Below are 18,159 nucleotides of genomic sequence, written 5' to 3' on the forward strand. Positions count from 1 at the left end.
CTGAAAAATTCTCCCCCAAAGCTGAGCTTCCTGATGGGTAAACTTCCAAGAGTGGTTGGGTTACAAGCTCACTAAGAGAGTGCTCTGTGTGGCCAGTGGCACCACGGGGGCAGCTGAAGTCCCTGCAACCAGCTCCCCCACACGTGTCATGTAAATGTTTTCTGCAAAAGCCAGGGCATCACAACAGTTGGGGAGCACAATCCTGAAAAATAGAAGATTGACTGACTCATTCCTCCAAAGCTGGGAGTGTTTCTAGGAGTAGTTCTAGGGATTCCTTTGATTCCCTTTCCCCCAATTCATCCGTAAGTCCTGTCCTTTCCACCACGAAATGTATCTACAGTCCACCCACTTCTCTCATCTCTCAAACACCGTAGTCCTTTGTCAGGACCACTGACTGGGCCCCTTGCTTCTGTTTCTATCTCTAAACAATATCTTTGCCAAGTCTTTATAAAATGTGAATCAGACAGTGCCAGCTGGACCTCCTTTCCCGAGTCTCCTGCCCAGCTGCGGACACGTCCTCTCCTCCCTCCCAGCCTGGCCTTTAGGGGTGTCTTAACATATCTATTGAATATTAAGATGCCTGACACACCCAGGGGAGCTCCCTGGCTTCAGATGGAGCAGAGCATGTCCCCACGTATGACTCGGATTTCCCTTGCCACCTGAGTGCCTGTGGTGGGAAAAGAGAGGGGTTGTCATCGTTGTGTCCCCAGTGCCCACTCCCCTCAACGACTGTGGCCTTCCTTCTGCTCTTGTGTCTGCCTCACTTTTCTAGCTGCCTGAAACTCTGGTCTGAGTTTTCACAAATCTCAGCTCAAAGAGGCTCTCCCTGGCCACTCCAAGCAAATTAGTCACCAACCCACCCATTTGAAATCATTGGATTTGTACACATTTGTTATTTGCTTCTTCCATCTCAGCCCCCACCTCAACACACAGGTAACATAACATGAGCTCCATGAGGGCAAAAACCTTGTTGATTTTCTTGATATACAGTGGTACCTTGAGATACGAATTTAATTTGTTCTATGACCGAGCTTGTAAATCAGTCAACTCGTATATCAAACTGCTGATACTGGACCCGTGCGCCAACGCGCCAACCAGCGGCAGCTTCCTGAATCACAACTCGTATCCCAAAATTTCGCTCGGACCTCGAACAAAAATACGGACTGAATTGCAGCTTGTATCTTAAAAAATTCGTATGTTGGTCTGTTCTTATCTCAAGGTACCACTGTATTCCCAGCCTCTAGAATTTCATCTGTCACATAATTGACAATAAGTATTTGTGGAACAAAGGACTGTAATTCTGTTCACTTAGAAACTCACCATTGACAAGGAGAAGGTTGCCAGATTTAGCAAATAGAAATGCATGACACCCAGTTAAGTTTGCATTTTAAATGAACAACAAAAATTATTAGTCATATTTGGGACATATTTACACTTAAAAAATAAGTAGTCACTGTTTATCTGAAATTCAAATTTCACCAGGCATCTGGTATTTCACCTGCCCACCCTCGACATGGAGAACACCAAAAGTGAACACCGGGCAGCTGAAGTCCCACCACAAACATCCCCAGCCCCACAGGGGCCGGCCCACTGAAGCTGCTGCTGCTCAAGGCCTGCACTGCCTCCTACAGGTCGTCTCCACAGGGACTCAGCCTCCTGCTGGCAAAAGCCATTTCAGAGTTCCCAGGTCTGACATTCATGGGCTCTACCAGTCCTCACCCAAGATCCTGGTGCCTGTCCCTGCTCTAAAGACATTGCCCAGTCTTGATACTTATAAGAAAGCTGAGTGTTCCCTCCTAATCTGGGTGACAGTTTTCAAATTAAACTGCTATTCCTCTTCTGACTGCCCCACCTCAGTTACCTCTGACTATACCCAATTACAGAGAACAGGGCTCCAAACACCCTCACAAAGAACACACCCACCCCCTAGTGATCCACTCGGAAGATTCAGACACTGAGACCTCTTTGAGGCAGCAGAATCATGACCATCCCCACCATCATGTCCTCCCAACACACCTTGAAAGGCAACCTCTCAGGAAGGGCATCCCTCAGAACAGTAGCCAGAATCATGGCTAAGAGTGAGGCTCTGTCATAGAAGCAGAGAGTAGATTGCTGGCTGCCAGGGACTGGGGCGGCAGATATGGAGTAATGAGGAGGTTCCGGGGAAAGGGTACAAACTTCCAGTGATGTGACTAACAAGTTCTGGGGATCTAATGTACAGCATGGCAATTATAGTTAATACTATATTATATACTTGAAAGTTGCTAAGAGAGGAAATCTTAAGTGTTCTCATCACAAAGAAGAAATGGTGATTATGTGACATGACAGGTGTCAGCTAATGCTATGCAAATAATCATTTGCAATATATAAGTGCATCAAATCAACATGTAACAAACATGAAACTTCCATCTTGTTATGTGTCAATTATATTTCGATAAAGATGGAAAAATTAAAAATACCATTTTTTTGCCTGACCTGTGGTGGCGCAGTGGATAAAGCGTCGACCTGGAACGCTGAGGTTGCCGGTTCAAAACCCCAGGCTTGCCTGGTCAAGGCACATATGGGAGTTGATGCTTCCTACTCCTTCCCCCTTCTCTCTCTCCTCTCTCTCTAAAAATGAATAAATTAAAAAAATACCATTTTTTTTTTCATTTTAAAAAAATGTTGGGTTTGCAAGCTAGACTGCCTGTGCTCATATCAGCTCCAGCATTTACTTTCTGTGTAGCATCCTGCATGACCTAATTCTTCTAAGCCTCCATTTCTCCATCTATAAAATGGAGATAATGATTATAATAGCTTTTTAACAAGACTGTTGGAAAATTAAATGAAATAACACATGCAGTGCGCCCAGGAAATGATGTAGAAATGTTAGGCATTGTTGTTGCCATTGTTCTTTATTGAATAGACTGATGAATTTAGTTCACAAGAGCTTTATTCTCATCAAAGATGTTCAGAGAAAAGAGGCTGAGTAAATCTGGAAAGTAAAGTTGTGAGATCTGGCAAAAGACATGTTGATCAATGGCACACAAAAAAGTGAATCACATCTTTAATTTACTGTCAATGTTGCAAGCATGTCAGGGGACTCTGTGCTCCACTAAGACCTGAGCCAGCTCTTCCAAATCCCTAAGAGCTCTGGGAGCCAGAGAAGTGTGCCTTCTAGCCCACTGTCTTCTCTTCCAAAAGTTGCACAGGCTTGTTCATGAGAGACCATGTGTGGAACTGAGTGGCCCCAAAGTTTTGGGATAAGAAAGACTCAAGATTAAATGACCTATTACAGACCAATTTCCCTTGAATTTCTCTACCCCATCGCCTTTAAACCTACTGATATCTGCAGCCTGAGTAGCTCCCAAAGGTAGTCAGTGCCTTGGAGTCCCTTTCAGTAGCCAAAAACCACCACTCAAGAGGGGGTCTTTGAACTTGATAGGGTCCAAGGGATTTTGTAAACAAGGCTACTCTTGCTCCACAGCTTGGCTCTTGAACACTATTATCACTCATAAAAGGGACTTAGCTTCCAGTTTCCTCTGAGGTGAGCAACTTTGTTTCTGACCTTGCAGCGCCCTCTACTGCTCTAATTAGCCCATCTCCATAAGTAAGTCATACTGGATGGTTGACAGAAAATAGGTCAGAGGAGAAAAATATTCTTTGTTCACTGCTTAAGTCAAAGCTGCTGCTTCTGTTCTCATTCCCCCTTCAACCTTGAGACTAGCACCTATTTCACGATTGACCCAAAGAGCCCATTCTCCCCAGTCACTCAAAGAGGACTGTTTTTAAGAATATGAGACAGCACCTTAAAAAGATTGGTGGACATTTTCCTGTCAACAAAACGCTTAATGCAATAGCAAAGTACATAAGGAAATTTCTTTGGATGGATATGGTCAAGTGTACTTCTCTTTTTCATAAAAGAATAGAAACGTGATTGAAAAGGAAAAGCTTAAAAACATCTGAATGTGCAGTAGTGGGAGTGAGTAGTCTAGAGAAAGGATTTCTGCATCACTTTCTTCCTGTGCCACGTTCCATTCCAAGACCCCAGGACAGACTGGGGCTGACAGATAACAGGAAGCATGCCAGGAACGGATAGAGATCTCGCAGTCGTATTCTATCCTCAGGACCGCTGTTCGAGGGGGAAAGATCTTGCAAGAATGAGAATGAGGAACCCTGCCACAGTTTGCTGTCCAATGTCCTCTACAAAGCCAACGTCTGAAGGAAAACTGTGAAGAAGACAACATACTCCGTGGTGGTGTTGTTGTCACCTCTAGAGAGCCTATGGAAAGAAGAGTCTTGGTCCATCAAGGTCAGTGATATCTTTCGTGATGGGGCTGTGTGGGACCTCGCTTGACTTGCTACCAGATTTATCAAGCCTTCTATAGCGTTTTCTCTTCAAGTATCCCTCAGAGCAGGGAGCACAAACAGGTTATATCTCAATTACTAAGGGCTAGCAGTTGGTTGCAGCTCTCTGGAGCACATTGTTAAAAAGGATTGTGAGGCCTCATCTAGACTCAGAGGAAAAGAATGATGTATCTGTTAGCAACGTCTGCCATGGGAGCAGGGGCAGCAGGTAACACCACACCGTTTTGCATTTACCATCCCTGCTCTAGATGTCATTCCCATAATGAGTCCTGCAGAGAAAGAATAATCAGAGCCAACTCTCTGTTGGATTATCCTCTTGGTAGAAGTCACATTTTAAAATCTCTATCCTTCCTTTGTCTTTCCTGAGATCTGATGAGCCATTTCTCTCTCTATCAATTGCTGTTGCCTGCAGCTTAAGAAATAAAATGTTAAAAATTAAGATGCTCTATATCTCTCTCTAAAATCATAAACTACACACCAACACCAAACACCTTCCTTGAATGGCATGCCCACTGTATAACAGAGGTTATCATACTTGGGTTGGTCAGCAGACCCTCTAGGAATGGGGACTAACCAGGCAAGGTCCCTGTTTTCCTGAGTCAGGTGATGGTAACAGCAAAAAACAGGACTAGGACTCCGGTGTCCTAAGTTCTAGCTCCAGTTCTGCCTCTACCTACCTACATGAACGTGAGCAAATTTACACCTCAGGACTTCAGCTTCTTCATCTTCAAAATAGGGTATTGGCCCTGGCAGTTGCAAAGTCCCCTTCAGGTCATGCATTCTAGGATACTAATGTATAAAGCTACAGATACCATCTGAGAGTATTATTAGTTTACATTTCTCTGTGCATGTTGCTTGAATTCCTCACTGCTCAGAAGAGGGAAAAACAAAACATGATTCTTCATTGGTGGGGTAGCATAATTTCTTGATTCAATACGTGTGACTCATCAGAGCCTGAATGTTCATGTCCAGATGCCACTTTGGAATTCATTGATTATTGCATCTAGGAGAGAGAAAGTGCTGAAAACAGCCTTTGGTAAAAACATTAATTTAGCCAAAAAGAAAAAAGAAAAAAAAAAAGAAAGAAAGAAAATGAAGGTGGCTCTGCATAGTGTAATAGCTTTGATATCTTATTTATCATCTTCATCCTGAAATCTTCTCTGCCCCCATACTATTTCTGCTCTAAAAGACAGAAGGAAGGCAGACCTTTCCCAAGAAAGAGGGCACCTGTAGGGGACAGAGAAATGTCTCAGCCCAGTGAGGAAAGAGAACAGAGTTGATGCCACATCCCTTTCAGCCATGCTGGCTCATCTGGTTTTTGTAAAGGTGTTCACTCCTGTGGGAACTGGGTTAATACAAAACTAACATTTGGAGCCTAGACTAGAGGAATCATGAAATTCAGCAAGTAATACTTGGCAGAATTAATTTTTTCTCATCTGAAAATTGTCAGAGAGGTATTCAAGTGTTCCCTAAGGAATAGAGACAAAAGATGACTGTTTAGTACCTTCAGTTTAACAAATATTTATTAAGTACCTGTGGCTTTTCCCAGGGACCATCTGACCAGTTTCTGAGGAGATGTGACCATCACCCTAAGGGAGGAGGGGTTTCGTTGGTGGACCAGAGCCTGGATGCACAGGAACAGATTTGCCTTTGAGACACAGACCCAGGGAACTGTGGCCCTGAGTAGGAAGCTTAGCTTCAGGGGAAAAAAGATGTGCACAAGCCAAGGATAATCAAAAATACCAGGTAATCAAAAATGTTATTTTGTGATTGGCTTTAGCATTTATTTAATTATTTTGTAGAGCAGATTTATCTTCCCAATGTTAAATTTTCTTGAGCTGATCAGTAAAACTGGAGGGAAATTTTTCAAGAATTATACTTTTCTGAAATTAGGCTCCCAGCAGTCAACATAGGCAAAATGACATTTTTTGTCTTTCCAATGATGAATAAAAGGGGCCTGGCATCTCTCGTATGCTTGATGTCCACAGGGGTCTCCTTCACTGCTGTAGGCCAGAACTAGCGGGAACCCCCAGGCATTTCGGTTCTTATAGATCTGTACAAGGTGGACAACAAGAAACAGCCTGTAGGTCTTCAGGGTCTGCGGTCTCAGCTGCCTGTGAAACCAAGGACCCTGACATGGTCTGCCCTCTCTCCTCAGAGCCTGAGCCTTAAGCTGTATTAGTAGAGGGGGCACCTTAAATGACCTTGCTCACGAAGATGGCCCCTTATTGTACCTTTAATCACACTAGAGACAGACTGAGGTCTGAGAAGAGGAAGTTGCAGCTCAGCCCTAGGAGTGACTTTTAGTAAAGGGCCCAGGCACTGTGTGAAGGGCACTAAGAAACCCATCTTTGGGAAGGGGACTCAGTTAATTGTAAGCCTGGGTGAGTACCTCCATTCAGATGTCCTGTTAGCAAAGACCCTCCATATCTAACATCTGGCCATCAGGGAGCTAAAACTCTTACTTGGATGATGATACCTTATCTGGCGGGAAAAGGCTATAAAAATCAAACCACCTTTCCTGTGGGTAAGCAAGAGTCTGTAGTTTATGTAAAGACGTCAGCTCCTGTGGGAAGGAAGGAAATAGGAAGTTTACATTTGGAACCGGGACACAAGTAAGAGTAAAATTTAGTAAGTACTAGCTTTAAACTAAAAGCTTTAAACTAAAGGTGTCTGTTTATTTGGTGTTTTGTTTTGTTTTTAATTATCTAAACGAAAAAAAAAAAAAAAAAAACCACTTCTCCCTGAGGATTTTGGTTCCAAAATTCTGACTTTAAATTTCTAAAAGGACCGAATGTGAAGGCAGACAGTAGGCTTAGAAAACTCTATTTCCCTGTGTAATAAGTAGAGATCTGCTTTTCTTTTGTGTGCTTATTTGTTTTATTCTATTTAGGAAGTGGAAAGAAGAACTAGGCATCCTGGGGGAAAAAACATTTGCACAGCATTTTTAGATCCAAAGAATCAAATCAAACACTATCAGCTCATAAAGTCTTTAAAGACCCTAACTCACCTCTTTAATTTTGTAAATGGGGGCAGTGAAATTCAGAAAGGCTTATGGACTTGCTAAAGGCCACACATCTGAGCCTGGTGGTCCTGGGCAAAGCCAAGACCACTGATAGCTCTGACCAAGCCAGACCCAAAGGAGAGAAAACATCGTGGTCCTTGGCCATGGCAGCTTTATTCGCACCCTAAGCATTCTCTAACCAAAACTTGGTGAGCTCAAAACAGAACCCCGGAGTTCTAACGGGAGATGAAAAATATTGCATGCCTGTTGGGGAGAAAAATCTAGCTGAAGTAGGGACAATAGAGAACTTGACGGGAAAGAGGCAGCTATCTGCAGACTGAGACAGGGATGGAAAAAGCCAAAATGAAAATGCTGATCTTGTCTTCAGACAATGACTATGACCATCAAACACTACCTATAAATTCTGCAGAGCTAATTTCTCTCCCAGTGGGAGTTCATATTCTATGATAGATTGCATCAGCTGTGCAATTGCTTTGGACCACAAAATATGTATACAGAATCGGTTTGCTGAGCCTGCTGGTGTCTTAAAGTGGCAATCACATCTCTGGACATGCCTCTCAGCTTTGAAGTTTTGGGCGACTGGAAAGAAAAACATCAGCACTTCTCTTGTCTCCAGTGTTTGGAGATTGAAGAAAAATTTTGGTTATTAGGAAGCTTTTAAAAAGCTGGGTTTGTTAAATTGACACCATAGGTTTTTGCAAAGCCCCTCAACACAGTGTTCAGCAAACTGGTTCTAAGGTCACATTTGGAAAGGGAACTCAGCTCACAGTGAATCCTGGTAAGTGGAGGAGAGTATTGAACCCCCTTTATGCATGTGATTTGAGGTCTTTTATACTCCAATTAATGGTAATGTGGCCTCTTGGTCCATTTCTGATAATATTCAAGTCCTGCCTGGCTGAAAGATGCCCTCTCCACCAGAATGTCCAATTGTGAAGGTGCACTACCCAGCTGAATACAGCTTTCACTAAATTCTCACAAACTCACTTAGCCCACTCACCTAACTGCTTGCTGATTCTTCTGTTACCCTCAAATTCTCCCTGGTTTATCAGTTAGAGGAAGAGAAGGACCCAGCGACTTAGAGATTTTTAGGTCGTGTGAAGAGAGGAATGTGGACAATGGGTTTGTATTCTTGGGAGGGAAATGATTTATGAATTGTTTACTCTATGTTAAACAATGTGCTGCCTGCTTCCTACCCATCATCATATTCAACTCATATACTAGTTCTGTGGATTAGGTTCTGTTGTCATCCTCATTTGATAGAAGAAAACTTCCTATATTTGTGTAGAAACACAGGGAGGTTGAGTAACTTTTCCAAGTTAATGCAGAAAGAAAGGGGACCTGGAATTTTTAATTCTTAGCACTCGAATTCCAGACTTAAGTGTGTATTAGTGGAGGGATTATGTTGGGGGTGGGGTGAATCACTGATGGTTTGGTCTCTAAAGTTGCTAAAATCATTCCTAAAGAAGTGTGCTCTCATCCTAATCCTTACAACATCATTGAGCAGTGATCACTCTCCCCACATGGCAGAGAGGGAAACTGAGGTCCAGCAAGTTAAGGAACTTGAGCTGACCCCAAAGTCTGAGCTATTTTAAATTAACTGCTAGTGCCAAACAGCGAGGTTGGTTAATTAATGAACTAATAATTAAAGGCAACAATCTAACTGGCTAGTGAGTAAACATTGATTAAATGTTTCCCAAGTTCCTCTCTTTTTTCAGGAATAACCATGCAATTGTATCATCACACAACATTGTGTTTCTGGCTTTGTGCTTCCTCCTGGGAAGGCAGGAACTGTGGCTCCCCACCTGGTGGAAGGGTCTTCACAGTATTTGTAAAGCAGCGTGTGGGGGTGTAACTCAGAGCGGATCTGAAAAACTCTCCTTTGGAAAGGGAACGAAACTAACAGTAAACCCACGTAAGTTTGATTATCTAAAGCTTACAAATATCTCTCTGGAACCCTGATTCCTAAATTTTCCATTCTGTTTTATAACCAAAGTCCAAACCACAGAAGTCCACTGATGGGCTCCCATACCAAAAAAATGACTGATGTGTACCTACCTCATGCAGGACACTGCTGTTTCCCCTCAGATGCAGCATTGAACTAAGGAGTCAGACTGTTAGAAAGCTTAATTTCTTATTATAATTGATGGATTTTCCATAAGACTAGATGAAAATCTCTCCAAGCCTCTATTTTCTTCCTCCATTAAAAGGGGAGTCAATTCCTACTCCTGCTTCACCAAAACTGGGGTGCTGTGAGAGGGGAGGTCAGCATACTTCCAGTGAAGTGACAATAGTGCAAAGGAAAAGGAGGCCCCCGGTGGTCCATAAACTGTGCCTCCAGACCCTCATTATAAGGAGCTGGTTTTGCATGAACATTTTGTTAGATAGCAAGCGGAAGTTTAGGCAACTGGGTTTTTGTAGAGTCTCATATCATTGTGTAATACCGGAACCAATAATAAGCTGACATTCGGAAAAGGAACAATTCTGAGTGTTAGACCAGGTATGTTTTAAAGAAGATCACTTTAAAGTTAAGTTTTGTAGCTTAAGCCACCACTCTTAGAATTTCAGTGTAAGATCACTGAGTTACTCAGCCAGTTATTGGTATCTTTGGGAGTTTGATGCCATGTGTCTTTCTGGTGAAATAATACTAAGGGCAGCCTCTGACTGGAGTCTCTTTAAGACTGGTTCTTCGACCCCTTCAAGCACTTGGAAATGTAAACTTGTTTTTGTTGTTGTTAGAGATGCATGTCGGACAAATAGAATTTGAATGGAAGTTTTAGTGTATAGGGACAGAAAGCATTTATAAAGAAAAGGTAGAGGAGGGGAAAAAGGACAGACTAGACTAAAGTACACAATAATGGCAGGAGATATGCAATGCCCCGGCTCCAAAAGGAGACAGTGAGATGTAGCCTACTGATGTAAACTACTAAACAACCACTCTCATCTTATCTATCTTGTCTTCCCAAGGCCTCCATGTCAGTCCAATTAAGAAAAAAATTGCTTAATCCTCAAAACACTCAAAATCTTGGAGCCAAGTTAGCAGGGGTAAGATTTTCTGGTGCTGACATTGATAGCAAGCTTGATATTCAGGGAAAGGGTAAGATTAAAAGCAAACATGCAAAATAAGAAGGTCATGAATTTCTGAGATACCAACTACCCAATAGGTATCTCAAAGTAAACCGTTTATTTTCACAGTCAAGTTATTATCTATATTCAAAAAGCTAGAATCAGGAGGTCTTCCTGAGTATAATAAGTGTTATGTTATCTCCAGGTGACCTCCCAAAGTCCTTTATGCCTAAAACAGCCTAAGATTTTTTTTTCTTTTGAGCAGGGGGGGACACACTGGGACAGACAGACAGGGAGAGAGATGAGAAGTATCAACTCATGGCCAAGGCACTTTAGTTGTTCATTGATTGCTTTCTCATATGTGCCTTGACCAGGAAGCTTCAGCTGAGCCAGTGACCCCTTGCTCAAGCCGGCAACCTTGGGCTCAAACCAGTGACCTTAGGGCTCAAGGCAGTGACCATAGGGTCATGTCTATAATCCCACACTCAAGCCAGTAACCCTACGCTCAAGCTGGTGACCCCATGCTCAAACCGGAAACGTCGGGGTTTCAAACCTGGGTCTTCAGTGTGCCAGGTTGACCCCCTATCAACTGCACCACAACCTGGTCAGACGAATAACCTAAGAATAGCTTTTTTTTTTAAGCATTTCCATGCTGACCGATGTGTTCAGTTGTTAACTAGAGTCTAAAGAGTAGATGGATTAGCTGCTATGTTTCCAGATTGGGCTGGATATTTAGAATCCTCTAGATACTCGAAATGATAATCAGGAAAAGCATATGTCATTCCCTTTTTATTTATAAATTTCATATCTCCCAGAGAACTGTTATAAATTCTCTCCCGAAGGTGTTATATTCATCCTTCTTTTGGTTCCTTTATTTGTCATGTGTACAGAGATGAAATATTGGTGGAGATTCAAAAAACATCCATGAGATTTACTTTAAGCTTTGCCTGTCAGAGAGATTCAAAGAGCAAAAGAGATGGGAAAATGACATTTTGAAACTAGATTAAAAAGGAAATCCAAATTAGTCCCATGGAGCAATGCTTAGGAGTTACTCGGACATAAGCACGTCAATCCCACAAGTCCGGTTACTCAGTTGGCTAGACTGCCCCTACCTTAGGCTTGCCTGGAAGGGTAATAATAACTTGTTCACCCTGGTCCTGTCTTAGGAAGACAGAAATGTCAACATGCAGCCTTAAAAACGCTTTGTGATTTGGTGTACTTCAATAGGGTCTATCATTACACGCAGTGGTCTGGAAGTAACAGAAAAGTGCATTAGTAGCTCCTGCAAATGGAAATGACATATAAATTGAAATTGTAAATATATAACTGCAGTAAATAGATATCAAGAAAAAAAGATGAAGTGATGAGAAACTTGCCACATTTCTCTAATCCTAAAGGGGATGTTTCTATAAATAGTTTTAAACTATTGGAGCAGAGGTGGGGAGAGGAAGGAGAGGAACGGAGGCAAACAGATTTCCTCTAATCCTCTTCACTTTACAAAATTGGAAATTGTTCTTTAATCAAATTTCCCTGAGCAGAGGAAAGAAACTGTGTCTGTTTTCCAAAGAAAGGGCACCTGAATGGTTTTACCGAGAAATGATCCGGAGGAGGGCTCCCTGTGGGTGACAGGTGCTGGCAATGTCCTGGTTGGGGGGACCAGAATGAGCACAGAAACAAATCCAAGTAAATGTTCAGGGACAAGAAGGCCTCACAGGGCAGGGTTCCCGTGGACTTTCTGCCTTGCCATCGAACCTCTCCTGTGTTAGCTTGAGGGAGTAGGTTGCAGATGAGCAGGCCCTGGGATTCAAACCAGAAATTGTAAGGACTAAGCCTTCACTCAGGAGACCTGGTGTATTCTAACTTTAAAGGTTCTTTTACTCCAGCTGTGTTTAAAGGGAGCTCTGAAAAGACCGAAAGAAAGATTTTTAAAAATGTTAGAATTCTGTGCAGTGGAATAAAGATGTTAAGTATTTGGCTGGCAAAGGGATCAGAAATCTGGTACATCTACAAAGGAGACTAAAGGAGACTTTGTCAAGAAGAAAATAGGAAGCACTAAAGAAACACTGTCCTAAACCTACCTGGCTTGTGAGATTCAGGCCACTCTCCACAGCAGCTGGGGCACTAGAAGCGCAGATCAGGGGTCCTCCTCAAGGGGGAGAGAGGGCCTTGGAGGTTTGTGTAAAGCTGTCTGCAGCGGTGTAATGCAGGGAGTACCGGCCAGAAGCTAGTATTCGGACAAGGAACCAGGCTGACCATCAGTCCCTGTGAGTACGAAAGGGTGAAGCTATATGGGCTCCCTCTAGCCTCTTCCTCTTTAGGCCTTGTCCTGTAGCTCCCTGGGAGGCAGGGCTCGCTCTGCCCCGTCCATCACAGGGAAGCAGACCAGGCAAGTCAGAGGCCCTCCAGCTTCTCCCTTTGAACATGTCCCTGGGAAAGCTCCCTCGTGTTGCTCCCCTTTTGCAGTCAGTTTCCAATCAACCAGAATCTAGTGAGTTGGTGTGAGCAATTACAATAAAAAGCAGAAAAACGGCCCCAAAGTACAATAAAGTAGAAATGGTGGGAGTGCCAGCCAGGGGTAGACGATGAGGGAAGAAGGAAAAGAGATAGGTTACTGAAACTATGGTGGCAGCTTAGACAATAAAGAGAAGAAAAACAATAAAAATTTTTAAGTAAATGACATGTATATTTATCAGGGCTTCGCTGCCTGCTGGACACCCAGCTCCTGCAGCAGCAGCCTTGAAAGCTTGTTATCAGATAACCTGAGTTTAGTGCAGGGTTGCAGATCAAGACCAGATCGACCCCCAGGGCCCTTGGGTAAAGAGCAGCTCTTGGTCCTGTTTTTGTAAAGTCCTTCCTGACTGTGCAAATAGTGGAGGCAGCGGCTATAAACTGACATTTGGGAAAGGAACTCTCTTAACTGTGAATCCAAGTAAGTTTGAAGGGACTAACCAGGTGGGAGTGAAGGGAATTCAAAGCACTTCTTTCTTCTAATTTACGTTATTAACTGACCCCCCCCCCCCAAAAAAAAAAAAAACAGCCAGGTTAGTTTCCAAATCTAATGCTTTTGTTGGAAAGACTTGGTCTCCATCAGAGAGATTAAAGCTCCATTGTAAAAAGACTAAATTGCTTTCAGCCAAAAACATCCCTATCATCCATCTTAAACAAGATTATTGGTATAGGGAGAAAAATTGAATACAGGATCTAGAGGGATTTAGCTAAAGCCAGGAAATATCTGCCAAAAAGATAGAGAGGAAATTGGCATATTGTGACTATGCAAATTCAGGAGGCCAAATATAAATCTGCCTGATGCAGATACTAAAACTCCCCCTAAATTTATCTCTAAAATAATGGGCCCCTGCGATTTTATTAATGAGTGCTGGAAATTCTACGGACAGATTTTCTTTTCTTCTTTTCCCTTCATGTTAGCTCTCTTAAAGGAACTGTTCTCAATGCCATTCGAGTAACTGAGGCCTCTGTGGGCAGAGCTGCCTGGTTAACTCAGGCAGTGCTTTTAACCTCACATTTCCCTCGGTTACCAAAATCATTGATTGAGCCTCCACTTAGTTCAAGAACAGAAAGGGGAAATATTCTTTTGTCATCTGAGTCATGAGAATAGAGCAGAACACTCTTGCCTTCAAATATACATTCACCTTTCCATAATGGTAATAATATAAGTACTTGGAAAATTTAAAATGCTATAAAATTGCTACTGGCACTTCTTGACAATTGGTGTTTCTGGTGGGTTGCTGAGAGTGGTGCTTCCAAACTAATGCTGGAAGACTGACTTGACATACAATTTGCATGAAGTAGAAATGAGGAACTCCTGCTGAAAGAACCCAGTCTACTTTGGACGTGAGCTGAGTGCCCTGGTCTCAGCATTTTACGTCTTTAAATCTGCTTTCCGTGATTAGTGGAGGATGTAGCACTGGGAATAGCGAGTTACAAAGCACAGCCCAGTCAGAGCTCTTGAAGAGTGGCTCAGGGGTGATGCAGGGCAGGTTGGGTTGAAGGAGTTAACGCAGCCTGGTAGCAGATGGCTTGGCATGTTCTGGGATAGGCCCTGCCTGGAGGACACGCAGTGGTTAGCCATGAAGTTATCGTGCACAGAAGTGCCTTGCTCAGCAGGGGGCAAAACCAGCACACCTCTGCAACAATAGAAACAATGAATAGTGCACGACACTGTTAAATCCCAGGCATTCAGCAGTCTCTGAGGTTCTATCTAATTAAAGCTTCAAGGGAATTCTTATAACGTCCTGGCGACTCGAGGGCATCACTTTTCAGAGGGTGAGCAGCCGAGGCTGGAGACTCTGCAGGGGGTTTTATCTTTGGTGGCTTGCTAGAAACGCACCACAATGCACAGAGAAGCTGGGAGCCCCTCACAGCACTTGGTTGGCCTCTACACTTTAAAGTGGGGTCAAGTCACCAGGGAGTTTGACAACCTTAGCATGCAACGGAAATACTTGTGCAGGGCAAACATTCTTCCAGAGCACTGTATAGTAAGTGTACGCCAGACTTCCCATGCAATGGGCTTTATATACAGGGGCTACACGGCAAGGCTGGAGAACAAGAGACCCATGATCAAACTCTGTTTTCCCCCAATCAGCAGAACACACAGATCATTGCCACGGATCGGCTTGTGGAGGGCTTCTGCTGAGGGCAGGCATCTGAGTTTGCTCAAGTCCTGCTGTTGTGGCAGCTGGAGTAGGGTATGAGAGCTCTTTAAACTGTGATGTTGTAAAATCAGGAAGAGATGGGAAGAGTCATTTGAATCCCTGACTGCTGTGCTTAAAGCAGATAGACATGTCTTTGTTGCTAAGTAATAGCCTTTTCTCTCACTCTTTTCATGTTGATAAGCAAGCTGAAGCTTTGGCCCTTTGCTGATAAGTGGTTGCTTGAAGAACTGACTAGAGAAACTAGCACAAATTCAGTTAAGACAGTTGAAGAGTTTAAAAGTTCAATGCGATTAAAGAGATAAATATTTGTTTTCCATATTCTTTCGGGGAAAAGTTTGATCACCATTGTGCCAATAATGAGACTGCCTCAGCTTTGCTTCTTACACCTTTTGTGGCATCAGCCTAAGAGACCCCAGGCTTCCTATGGTTTTAACTATCAGCAATGGAAGCTGTGTTCAGTCAAAGAATGAAATTTTTAGCAACCCCCACCCAGTAAATATGCAGGAGCCTGCCTCTAACAGAAGCCTCACTTAACTCCAGCACTGTGGTTGCTCTGTGAGGTCAGGACACCTCTCCTGAGACTGGAGACTGAGAGGTTACCCAAGACAAGGGTTTTTCTTTGCTAAGACTAGAACAGCCCAGGATAGTTCATCACCATAACAAATCGTACGTGTAAACTATCTGTGGAATACAACGAACATTTCACCAAGTTCAAAACTGACAGAAAAGCCACTCAAAAAAGACTGAATCAAATGTGGCCATCCATTCATTCCTTATGCTGGGGCATGAGGGAAGCTGGGAGACAGTGTTTCATGAGGCTGGACCCTAAACCTCATCTAATTCTAGTCAGCCTCCAAAAAGCAGAACACTCTCCTCCTGTCTTCTTGTAACCAAGGCCTTGTCATCTGAAATGTGTGATACCTCGAAGGGAGGGGAGGACATGTCTTGAAAACTGATCAGAGAAATTGTCCTGAAAATGATGCTATAAAATGGAAATGAGACCTTTAGAAAGAGAGATGCTGAACATGAGAAATCAGTAAGCCTCAGGATAGAAACCAGAGGAAGAGGAGAGGGAATGCAGGCGGTGGGGGGGGGGGGGGGGCGGGGGGGACAGCAGGTCAGTGTCCCAGGGCCAGGTGTGGAAACGGTCCTCTGACCGTCAGTGGGAAGAAACTCAGCATCACAAATCCAGGTCCATTTTAGCGAGCTTCTTCCTGGAAGTAAAGAGAAAGATGACTGTGAGCCTCAGCGATCCCCTGGGGTTTTTGTAAAGGCCTCCAGTACAGTGTTAATACTGGTGGCACTGGCTATGGAAAGGTGACATTTGGACAGGGGACCATCTTGACTGTCCATCCAAGTAAGTGTAACAGGACCCAGCAGCATATGAGAAATTCCAGAATTCTGCCCCCCCCCCCCCCGGTGTCAGGTCTGAAAGAAATGTGTGTTGCCCGGGAACCAGATCTTGCTTGAGGTTAACTACTGGCCTCCAAGTTCCTGTCCCTTCTGTAACTCAATATTAATAATTTCCTTAGGGACCATGGGCCATTAGGTCTATCCTCCTGCTGTTAAGTAAAGCTGACCTTGACCCTGGAAAGATAGAAAAGAATCTTAGAAGCTTTTAAGAGCCTTCTCTGGAGATGATGACTAGCTTTGGAGATAGAAGGTCCCCCTTACAACCAACTCCCCTGAGTAACCCATCCTGACATTTAGTATCGTTTTCTATCAGAAAGTTCTTCATTACATCAATATTAAATTCTTTTTGGCTCAGCTTAGACCATCACCACTGGTACACACAGTGGAAAGTGGTCATTGAGAGCAGAATTGGGATGATAGGTAAGTGGCATTCAGTTCAATGGGTTTTGAATAAAAGCAGAGAGAAAAAAAATGAGAACTGAGTGGGGATCAGAGGTCCTATTTCAAATCCCTCTGTGTTCCCTGCGTGTCTCCTACTGCATCTATGGATGCAGAAGTACAAAAGGGGGGTGGGGGACGATGGAAAGAAATGTACATACTGTGTTCATTTCAAGCTCTGAAACCATCAGACAAGAGATTACAATTCACTCCAAAGATTTTCACATACAAGGCTTAATACCTTTTTCCTCAAGGTGATCTGTATCCTTGCTAATAATTAGAGCAGATAGAAAGATTTGGCTTTGCTGTGTTGGTGGCTGCACTGTGCTGGGAAGAGAGAGAAACTCTGACTTTTTTTAAGATTCACAAAGCTCCTCCTGTCAGTCGTTGTAAAATGCCCTGCTGCAGGGAGAAGCGTGACAGCTCTGAGATGCTGATATTTGAAAGGGGACGCAGTTAACCGTGAAGCCACGCCAGCCAGAAAGACCCAGACTCACAGCGTCCCCTCATGTCTTTTCACATTTTAGGCCTTCTGGCTCCCTTGCAGGGATTCTAATGGAGTCAGAAGGAAATAGATCAAGAAGAGTCTGGAGGCCCGCTGGTGCTCAGAAATGATAAATGAAAGAAATGAGAGGCAGGAAGGAGGTGGGGAGTTAAACAGCAAGAATGCATCTTTCACGGCAGCTTGATTAGACTGAGATGGGTAGGTGGGTAGCCAGAGAAGTGCCATCGCTCCGATTGTGAGTGAGGCACTCTGTCTTCCTAGGTTCCCCACCGGGGGTAGTGCTCCCCACCCCCATGTCCCAGGGAAGAGAGTCCGTCCCTGCCTTTGTACAGGCAGAGTCAGTCAGGCCGGCAGCCTGATCCCTATCTTGTGTGTGGAGTGGTGGTCTGACTGGCTATCTGCTCCACTGAGCGGCAGCATTAGTGCACACCAGGTGGGTGTGGGGCTAGAATGTGGGGTGCTGCGATAAGGCTGAATGCTGGGTTGTTACGATCATCTTGAATGTGCAAGACGCCTCTAAGGAAAGCCTGGTTCTAATGAGCAGGGAGCAGTTTGTAGCAATCTTGCCTTCATTTTGTTGGGTTTATCCAAAATCAGTAATGTGGGAGCCAAAGCTGAGAAGTTGACTTCTGAGCCTGGGATCCCTTTGACTGAAATCTGCCAGAGGGGTCTCTGAAATCTGCTGTTGTTCTTAG

At 43.7% G+C, this 18,159-nt stretch overlaps 1 long non-coding RNA gene and 1 gene segment (V, D, J or C); both read left to right on the plus strand.

The window, feature by feature from the left end:
- Positions 1-18,159, plus strand: part of LOC136407917 (T-cell receptor alpha chain constant-like) — a 499,087-nt gene that overhangs the window by 419,436 nt on the left and 61,492 nt on the right.
- On the plus strand, positions 3,992-9,161 carry LOC136407920 (uncharacterized). The gene is made up of 3 exons (XR_010752030.1): positions 3,992-4,291; positions 5,897-6,093; positions 9,088-9,161. It is a non-coding gene; the product is annotated as an uncharacterized lncRNA (long non-coding RNA).

The sequence above is a fragment of the Saccopteryx leptura genome, chromosome 6, assembly GCF_036850995.1.
Source record: "Saccopteryx leptura isolate mSacLep1 chromosome 6, mSacLep1_pri_phased_curated, whole genome shotgun sequence".
Taxonomy (NCBI): Eukaryota; Metazoa; Chordata; class Mammalia; order Chiroptera; family Emballonuridae; genus Saccopteryx; species Saccopteryx leptura.